Source organism: Leptidea sinapis, chromosome 5 (genome assembly GCF_905404315.1).
Source record: "Leptidea sinapis chromosome 5, ilLepSina1.1, whole genome shotgun sequence".
Classification (NCBI taxonomy): Eukaryota; Metazoa; Arthropoda; class Insecta; order Lepidoptera; family Pieridae; genus Leptidea; species Leptidea sinapis.
The window spans coordinates 9,516,187-9,526,714 of record NC_066269.1 but is presented as its reverse complement, the minus strand read 5'-3'; the positions used below and the strand labels follow the sequence as shown (position 1 = coordinate 9,526,714).

The window sequence follows — 10,528 nt, the reverse complement described above, 5'->3', positions numbered from 1 at the left end:
GCTTTTTTTTTTGTTTTCATTCAGGTTGATCATATATTATTATTAACTGTAAAAAATAAAAAAATAATACTTTTAAAAAAACCGACTTCGAAAACTGAAAAGTATAAATAAACTAAAAAAAATATTTAATACACCTCTTATGCAAACCTTTACCTTTAATATTAATAAAATACTATTATTTTTATATGCTACATATTGATAGCTTTGAAGTCGGTGACAAGCCAAATGTGATAAAGGTACCTACACTCGCCTCGCGTGACTTTGAGCGGGATAGCTTCGTCTAGAACAAAACAACCCACGCGGACAGACACGCGTGGCCAGACAACTTAAATAATTACAGTAAGTAAGCTATTTATAATATTAAGTTTTATTTTGTTTAGGGCTTGGCACTGGCTAAAATCCTATCAATAGGTAGCACGTATTAATACTAGTATTTTATTAAAATTAAAGGTAAAGGCTTGCATAAGAGGTGTATTAAATTAAATTTTAAGTTATTTGATACTTTTCAGATTTTGAAGTCGGTTATTTTCAACGTAGTTTTTTTTTGGTTTCAACGCTTTCGTGATTGAAACTTTGACAAACTATGTGGAAGACCGCTAACACAGGTGAATAACAATGAATTGAAAGACATGGTGGAAGCCGATCCGAGCCAAACTGCCCAGGAATTAGCGTTACCTCACCAACTTACGCAGTTTTTCCCCTAGTCCCCATCCGCCAAGACCATACCGTTTAAACCTTTTGACTTTTTGTTTAAGGCGAGGTTTTCCCAACACTTTAGGTAAAAATTGCGCGACGTTAGATTCGATAGGTACGCATGGACACGGGCGTCGGGCATGGCTAAGAACGAACCGAGCGATGCGGGTTAACGACCGCCGACCCAGAAGGACCGCGTAATATTTTTTAAAAGTTACAGTAGTGCTAGAGTACGGAATAACTGTGATAATATTTTTTATGCATTTTTTTATGAGAGAAATGTTATATTACGATTTTATGCACCCTCGAGAACCTCGGACACGATATCCATATTGCTGAAATCATAATTTTGTGCAGCGGCCATCTTGGATTTCAAAAATAATCACAAAATCGGCGTACTGCTGGCTTGAGCAAGCATGCAACCATGGCGTCGCGTTTGATTTATTACGAAAAAAATTAATATAAAATAATTCAAAAAGCGTATTGATAAATCCCACAGTGAAAACTTATAAATACTAATAAACTATCGAATAAAATAACTTTTGTGTTTATAGCTATCATTGTTTTATGATAATATAAACAATTCAAATAAAAAAGACTATTTTTCAAAAAATAAATCTATCGAGATTTTTTTTCGTAATCGTGTTTTAGAAACAGCGATAATTTAGATAAAAAAATGAAGATAAACGTGTCAAAAAGTTGGAGCCGTAGTATTTGTAGAAGTATTTTAAGTAGATTTTTAAATAAGTTACTTTTTAGGACTATAGCGCCTTAATGAAAACTTGATGAGTGGTATTTTGTCTATGATTTAATGGGAGAGGATGAGGATAGCCCATCAAGTAAGCCCTTGTTAATATATATATATTTATAATTTTTCTGAGAAAAAACGGAAGCAATAAAATAAAACAATATTATTAATGTTAGGTTTTAATAAATGTTTAGTAAAAGTAGTAATAAGTTTTATGCATGGCGGTTATTGAGTTAATTATATGTACTAAAATATATTAATAATTCAACTGAACCGAACAATTCTTAGGCATAATAATCCTTGTTTTCCTTTGGGTATTTTATATCTTACTTGGTGATTGATCTATTTCGGCGGCCCTTCAAAAATCAATGCGTAGATCCGGTACTTCAGCAAGTTTCAGATTATTTGGATCAAAGTGAGCGGTCTCCTCTCTAACTGCATCATGGGCCCTCTTCCGTACATTGGGCGCATGCTTAGGTCATTAATACGTCTAGATAGACTATGACAGCCTCGAAAAAGTCGAAAAAAAATTGAGTTTAGAACTAACCGAGAGGACCGCCACACATCCAGATGGTGGGGATGATCTGGCCTGTTTTTATCGATTGTCTAACTGTAAGAGACTCTATCTAGATGTAAAAATTATCTGAGGCTGCACCTTGTTTTAAGTCCATTTTTTCTATATGCATGAACATGCATTGAACAAAAACATACTGTAATTTGTACTCAATGACTTATAAACAGGCGGAATCAGATATTTTGTTTACGCATATCTATTTAATAATTATTTATCACATGCACACATTACTCAGAAGTTCTTCTTCTTTTTTTTATATAATTACCATTTATTTACCATCGTTTTTATTTCATTATAATTAAACCTGCCAATATTTTTTAAAGACAATACATGTATATAGTCAATAGTTTTAACATGTAGAATAGAAATGCTGTAAAGTTTGCTTAAGTAAATAAATAAATAGCCATTTTGGAAAGAAAATAACTTCAAATACAACATTCTATCGTGTACATATTTTCGCAATTGTATATTTCGGCATTCTGGCCTCTTTTTTGATTTAAGGCTGATATTAAATATCATCAGTAAGCTATATGGGGTTTCCTTGGTCTGTATGCTGACGTGTCAGGGTCGGAGATGCAATGTTCCCTCATGCTGAACAAATGACCACGTATCAATATGACGATATATGATTGTAGTGCTGAAAACAAGAACGTACACAAAATTAGTCAATTTTTCGAATTTTAAAGTCTATTTATTTTCTTTTTAAATTAACTTCAAGGTATAACTTGTTATTTTAAGTAAATTCCCTCCCCTATTTGCCAAAATTATACGATGATGCGGGATTCATATAGAGTTGAAGAAACATACACAGATTTATGGACCATGCGTCATCCGGACAGTTGAATTCATAGTTGTCACGTGGATTTCCACCTGCATATGGATCTAGTTCGCGTACGAAAAAGGGCCCTTAGAGCACTGGGTTGAATCCTACTCTATTAAATGTGGAACACAAATTAAGTTTATAACATAGATATTACTCTTGTGTTATTTAAGGTATTGAGAAGAAACTACAATTTATTATTATCAAATAACGTCCAACGACAACTCTTAGTTTCCTACCTGGCTTTTAGGAAGGTTCACATGCTTTTTTTGAAGCTGCAAACCGCGTATATATATAGGAAGGTCATATCATAGTTTGGTTTAACATGGCACCGTAGAGGAACGCCATACATACAAATGGTGAGGATGATACAAAAACTTGTGGCGTGTCTAGCGAAGGTGGAACTCAGCGACAGGAATCAGGTCAAACAGCATGGCAACACTCCCTGTGATAAATGCGGTAGAAGACACACAATTGAACGACGTTTCTTCGCAATGCCAAGTGATTTACCCGATTACAAAGCACTGCATCTTCGACAATTCTATCATCCCACACAGGTCTAAATTTTAAAAACACTAGAATAAAAATTATTTATCTCTTATCAAGTGCCTAAATACAAATTTTAATGGTGAAAGTTCGATATTGACGAACTTTCATACAAATTTCCACCCCTCAAAACCTTTTTTGCGCGATAAAAGGTAGTCTAGGAAGTCTAGACTATCTCTGTACTAAATTTAATCACAATTGGTTCAGTGGCTTGGGTATGATAGTGAAACAAACAATGTTACATTCACATTTATAATATTAGTAGGAATTATGTACGCTTCGGTGTGACCCTAACCAACTTTTATCACAATAATCTATATATCTATATAATAGCTAATCTTTAAAAACCATTCGAAAGAAGGGTTTTAGATTCTTACCAATATAGAACAGCGAATATGTGTTTAATGTCAGCAATCTCCTCGAAACATCCTGTCGGGAACCAGAGAGTAATATGTACGTCTCCAGTGTGATATATACTACACACTTGACCAGCTCCAACATCAATATCGTAGCAGACAACGCGTAACAAACTTGAACCACTGAGGCGTTACTCTAAAATTGTGAAAACATTGTTACAAATACTTGAGTATTTAATTAAATGGAAAGGGTATCTTATTTTCTACTTATTAACTTTAGGTATATAATATATTTCAATACGTCTCGGAAACAACTATAATGTTTTATATTTATATAGTGTTGCTTTATCTATATGTGCAGGTGACTTTCTCAATAAAAAGTATATGCTTAGACTTACTTGCGGTTAGCTATTTTAATATTCAAAATAAAACTAACAATATCGAGTTAATTCCATGCGTGGCTGTTTATGGCTTCTCAATTAAAATCGGTTACAGTAACTGTAAATTCGCTTTACTTTTCTTTCTGGCTGTATCTCCGTTAGATATATTCTTTTCTACTGCGCGCTTTGTTGGTTTATACGCTAGTGTATTGCAAGTCTATGGAAAAAGCAGATATCACCGCTTAATAATTAATTAAAATTACTTCTCTCGGTCATGTAATTCTGTAGTGACAAAGGTAGGATTAAGACAAAAGTTTTAAACTTCGCGTTTATTAATAAGACAGAAACTGTGTTACTAATTAACGCGAAGTAAAGTTACTTCAAATTTAAACTATTATCTTAATCCTACCTTTGTCACTACAGAATTACATGACAGAGAGAAGTAATTTTAAATTTGAAGTATTTCATATAGTGTTTTATAATAAGACAGCATGTGTATATTTTTAATTTTGTAAGGGCGGGTCCACTTATAAGGAATTCTGCGTATTAAGCCAATGAAGAGAAAAAGTATGTGTGGCGAGTTGACAGACTGACGGACAAACAGCGTCGTGTTTACAGTAGATTCCTAGGATCAGTGGGAGGCTTCTTCGCTCAGAATTCCGGCTAGATTGCGGGTACCACTAGTTGATACGTCCTGCCCATTACAATGCAGTGCCGCTCACGATTATGATAAACCCAAAAATTCTGAGCAGCATTACAATTGCGTTCGTCACCTTGAGACAACAGATGTTAAATCTCATTTGCCTAGTAATTTCACTAGCTACGGCGCCCTTTAGACCGAAATACAATAATGCTTACACATTACTGCTTCATGGCCGAAATAGGCGCCCTTGTGGTACCCATAATCTAGCCGGCATCTTGTGCAACGGAGCCGGACTGGTGTGGGTAATTTGTGCGGCGGAGATCACTTAACACCAGATGACCCGTACGCTTTTTTGTCCTCCTTTTCCATAGAAAAGAAAAGAAATAATTAATATAATAAAACACAAACCTTATAAATACCCAAAATCAGTACTGATGAAAAGAACACATCAAGTAGCATTATAATTATATTAATGATTGAAACCATATCCGAGAGATTCGTGTCATCAAAAAAGATATTGAACGTCGTATAGCTTAAAAAACCCAGCTGAAAGTATAAAAATTTTTGATATTAAGTTTTGTCGAATAGGTTATTAAGATAAAATTTGATTTTTCAAAAGGTAGAAAGGCAATTGAAGTGAATCGAATTGGTAATTTGTCTACCTCTAGTTCTAGTAGTACTAGGTAATTGAAAACCGTTTTTCTCCAAATGAATATAGCACTAGCAGTTCTAAAAAATTAATTACTATAGTGTATATCATATTTATTATCTTAACCAACACCTATAAAAATGAATAATGACAAACTTGATGTAGTGGAGATTGAGTAGAGACGACAACATTCCTAGGTATTACATTAGACTTCAAGCTTCAATGGGGCGCTCAAATAAAAACTTATGTAATATACTAAGCTCTGCAGTATTTGCGATAAAAAAAATTAGGCAGCTGACAGATGTTGAAACGGCTAGACTTGTAAGTTTCAGCTACTTTCATAGTGTCATTTCCTATGGAATTATAATAAATACTAAATACCCTACAAGCGAGGGGCCGCAGATATTGACAACCTAATTGTGCTGAAGAAAAGGGCAATTCGAGCAGTATATAAAATGCGTTCAAGTGATTAATTAAGAAAAAAATTTTGTGAAATTAATATTATAAAAGTACACTGCCCGTACATATACGAGAACCTCCTGTACGCTCATAAACATACGAGGGGCGCACTGAAATGATCGGGAATAGAATATTTCTGATTGAGTTATAATAAAACCTTTTTTAGAATTTGAATACTAGCCTCTAAGAACCATAATGACATTCATACAATTAAAAAAAAGTTCAAAAACAAAAACTATGTTGGTTTAAAGTTGACACGTCGTTAACAGAAATGGAGCTCACGCGTGAACATTTCCGTACCATAAATTTATCATAATTTTCGTCGCGGCTTATCTCAAGATAAATGTCTCAGCGAACTTGTTTCGATTTATGATGTTGAAGGACCGAGTCAAACGACAATATACCGCTGGTATGCCGAGTTCCGACGCGGTCGTTGTCGCTCAGCACTGCACCAAGAACAGCGGTCACGCCTGAAAACATCGCAGCTGTGCGAACTATTGTATTAGTTGACCGTCATGTGACATACGAGCAGATTCAGGCTGTTATCAGTATCGGAATGAGTGCTATTCAGTCGATATTACACAATGAACTTTGTGAAAGAAAGCTAGTTTCTTGATGGGTACCCCACAATTTTTCCGAAGAGCAAAAGGCGGCTCGTGTAAATTGGAGCCGGAATACTCTGCAATGCTTCAACGGAGGGAAGTCAAATCCCGTTTATAATATCGTCTCAGGTGACGAATCATGGATTTATTCATACGAACCTGAAAGAAAACATCAGTCACAAGTTTGGGTCTTCGAAGACGAGGTCTAACCAACGAAAGTGGTTCGCTCCCGCAGCGTGTCAAAGAAAATGGTTGCTACGTTTGTCTCGAAAAAGTGACATGTTGCTACAATTCCTTTACAGGATCGCAGAACGGTTACCGCTGAGTGGAATATCACGTTTTGTTTACCAGTAATGATAGCCGATCACAGAAAAAATAACCCAAAACGTCGCATCATCTTACATCACGAAAATGCGAGCTCCCATACGGCTCGGAATACAAACGGTCAACGGTTTGAAGACCCCGAAGCAGCTGTGGAAGCGTACAAATCAGCCATTTTGTCAATATCAACTTCAGACTGGAATTACTGTTTTAATGATTGGTTTGCATGAATGGAAAAGTGCATTAAGTTGAACGGAGAATACTTCGAAAAACAATAAAATACCTACAATTTAGCTATACCGTGCATGTGGTTTTTCTTATTCCCGATCATTTCAGTGTGCCCCTCCGTATCAGCCAATTTAAAAAGAATAGTGATGTATATAATGTCAATAATCGAAACAAACATAAACTCGCAATTCCATCTACTAGGCTCCGTAAAATTGCTAAATCTCTTAAAATCGTCGATTGTGTTATATTTTATAAAGAACTCTCAAATGATATTAAAATATTGCCAATAAAAATATTTAAATGTATCGCAAAAAATTAATCAACATCTAAGCACGGACTAGTAAAAAAAGAAGGACTTCGCGCCGTGATATTAGCAAGTGAAGCACCTTTATGCTAGTGTGTGTGGGGTTACGGGGTATACCAGATTCACATTTTTTTTTCCCATTAGTAATCATATATCCACAAATGCTTTTATAGTATTGTTTTAACACTTTTTCACATTGCATTTTTAAAATATTTTATTGCGACGCAAACTGATCTGTCACAGACGATGGCAAATGTCATAATGGCGGCCGATCGGCTTGTAAAGGGTGATTTTTTAAGAGGTATAGGATTTGATTTTCAAAAAAAACACAAAAAATTTGAAAAATTTGATGAAATCTTTATTGGAATCGATAGAACGATCAATATAATTTAAGTAAGTTTGAAGATGATTTCAAGCAAATGCTGGCCGCGGCTCCGGTTTAGATGGCCCATTCGCAAGGCCCAATTTCGGCACACTCTCTCCAACATATCAGCCGGTATATCACGAATAAATGCTTCAATATTGGCTCCCAGTGCGTCAATCGTTGCTGGTTTATCCCTGTAGACATGAGCCTTAACATGGCCCCACAAGAAATAGTCCAAAGGCGTTAGATCACACGATCCACACCAAACAGTACATTTTTCGGGATGCAGTGGTAGCTCTTGTAATGCTTCTGGCTGGTCTTCACTCCAGATGCGGCAATTATGCTTATTGACATATCCATTCAACCAGAAATGAGCTTCGTCGCTGAACACAATTTTTAGATAAAAAAGTGGATCTTCCTCCAACTTTGCCAATGCCCATTCACCAAATGTTAGACGTTGTGGGAGGTCGTGTGGCTTCAATTCTTGCACCAGCTGTATCTTGTAAGGTTTTACACCCAAATCCTTTCGCAAAATTTTCCACGTAGAGGAGTAACAGAGGCTGCGAACGGCGGCGAATCGACATTTCACGGTCATCACTAACACTGGCGGATACAGCCGCAATATTTTCTTTGGTCCTCACTCTACGTATGCGTGTTCGTGGTTTAATGTCCAATAATGTAAACTGGGTTCGAAATTTAGTCACAAGCTTCCGAATAGCTGTCTCAGTAGGCCGACCAAACTGCCCATAAATTGGAAGAAGTGCGCGATGCACTCTCTTAACCGAGCATGCATTTTGATAGTAAAATTTAATAATTTGCAAGCGTTGTTCGTTCGTAAGTCGATTCATGGTTAAATTATAGACTAAACTGAACAAGTTTGACAATGACACAAGACACGATTCACGCGTGATCTGTCAAAAACTGCAAAAAAAACACCCGTTATTAGTGTAAGTGTATGCGTGGGGCTACGTATTTACACGTTTACCGGCTTGTTTTAGTGCCTCTCTGTTATGTAAGGTGACACAGAGTAGTTCTTATTTTCTTCTTCTAGTAGTTCTTATTCTCGTCCGTGCATCTAAGGCCTATTTCTTCCTTGTTTCTAAATTTATTGTTCATGAATTTTGTTATACTCATTTTAATGCTATTGTAACTCTTGTACTTCATCCTGACTTGCACTAAATAACTTATAAAGTTTTACAGTGAATAAAGATTTTTTCAATTTGAATTTGAATATGCCCGATGGTTGCTGTACTTTTAATTTTTCATCATCTGATTAGATGTTATAACTAAAAAATCATTAATCGAACTCGGAATTTTCAGATTAAACCTAAAGTTAATTCAGTTAATATTACTCCAAATAACATAATGTTTGTTTACAAAAATGCTGAAAAGAATTTTTTATCGGGTGGTAGTCTTAACTTTTCTTTAGTAATCAATGATTAATAATTAATAATTATTTTAATCCTTATATACAACTCGCACACACTAATCACCTGCCCTCGTTGTATGAGCAAGGTCACTGGTATACAGGTTGTCCCAAAGTCATGGGACATGAAAGGAAAGTACCTTAAATATAGTAGATAGGGTATTTTACTGAAAGAAGACTTTACGTTATTTTTAAAAGTTAGTAATTCTGCATTCAAAGATTTTCTAAAAATTACTTGCCTCGTCTGGGAATCGAACCGACTTAAATGTATCGATATAACGATATTTAAGGTACTTTCCCTTCATGTCCCATAACTTTTGGACACCCTGCCTTAAAATAAATCTATTGTTTGCGATGGTTAAAGTTAAGCAGTTACGAACAAATGATCCCCATGAACGCCATTTGTAGGTGATAAATAAAATTTCTATAATATTCAGTAAGAGCAGTGGTTCAAAGGGATAATTATTATTCTTATTTATTTATTTAAAATAGCAATAGGTATGTAATCAATTACTTTTAAGTTATTATTACTAAGTAATACGAATACGAAGAACAATAGCTTAATTTAAAATATAATATAAGATAATAACATTGTATACCACTCAGAATTTGCGAGTATTAATGTTATTAATTTTTACAGAATATAGTCAAAGGGGATGTAAATACTACGTAATCAGAGGCGGGAATGCCTGAGTAAGAATTGAAATTTACTTTAGTATGAAACGTGCAGTGAATTGACATAAGTTTGAAATAGTAGTAATTACAGTATGACGGTTATCTACGAAGTATAATCCGGCTAAGTTTGAAAGCGAACAGTTTCTTAAAGCGTAGTGGATTTCGGCTATCTCCGTTTTTTACAGGATTATAGCCGTCATCTGTCAATCTATCAATCACTGCACGTTTCATACAATCGAATGAATCGATTTTTTCTTAGAGAGTTTTGCTAGGCGGAATATAGTTTATACTATACAAGAAAACGATCCCAATGGTTTCATCGAATAATATTGATAGATTATCAATAAATAATACACAGCTTATTTCAGCGCCATCTACATATTGTATGACGTACTAACCTTTTAATTAATTTAATTATTACGTAGTATTTATATTCTCTTTGGTGATACATATGAGGGCATGTATATATTTTCGTTATCACTGATAAAAGCGCAACAACAAAATACAAAATTTTAGTAAGTTACTTACGATTTTAAAGACCGCTAACATTAAAAGTCCGGTTCTCAGAGGAACACAAAAACAACATTTAGATAAATACATGTTCCCTGCACGTCTCGAGGCCATTATATTAAAACTGATAGATTTTCGTTTCGTTAGTTATGGTTCAAGATTGATAACACTGGGTCAAATGATTATCAAGAATTCTACATTAACTTCAATAGAATTATAGGCCTTATCAG

At 34.9% G+C, this 10,528-nt stretch overlaps 1 long non-coding RNA gene across 1 annotated transcript; it reads right to left on the bottom strand.

Moving 5' to 3' along the window:
- Nucleotides 1–1,656: 1,656 nt before the first annotated feature.
- LOC126964447 (uncharacterized) lies at nt 1,657–10,458 on the bottom strand. The gene is made up of 4 exons (XR_007729374.1): nt 10,317–10,458; nt 5,169–5,306; nt 3,759–3,933; nt 1,657–2,652 (listed from the first exon to the last, which is right to left on the bottom strand). It is a non-coding gene; the product is annotated as an uncharacterized LOC126964447 (long non-coding RNA).
- Nucleotides 10,459–10,528: the final 70 nt, after the last annotated feature.